Source organism: Perognathus longimembris, chromosome 10 (genome assembly GCF_023159225.1).
Source record: "Perognathus longimembris pacificus isolate PPM17 chromosome 10, ASM2315922v1, whole genome shotgun sequence".
Taxonomy (NCBI): Eukaryota; Metazoa; Chordata; class Mammalia; order Rodentia; family Heteromyidae; genus Perognathus; species Perognathus longimembris.
Window position 1 is genome coordinate 13072122 of NC_063170.1, and position 314 is coordinate 13072435.

Consider the following 314-nt stretch of genomic DNA (forward strand, 5'->3'; position numbering starts at 1 on the left):
GTGTGGTAGCTCCATCTTTGGAAGCTTAGACTCCTAGGGCCACTCTGCTAGATTGCCCCATTGTGTGGCTTCCCAGTTCTGTGACTCAAAGCCCATAGAGTGATCCCCTAGAATGCCATTCCAGGCCCACTGCCCTGGGGATAATGTTGGAAAAGCATGGGAGAGTGTGGGGAGGACTAGAGGAACTATGAGCACTGACTAGGATTCCCTCCTCCATTCTCTACCTCAGAAGCCTGGGCAGGCAGATCCCTCTTGCCCCTAGCCCTAGAACTCCCCAGCACACAGACAGAGGACACATATCCATCCAAGAGATG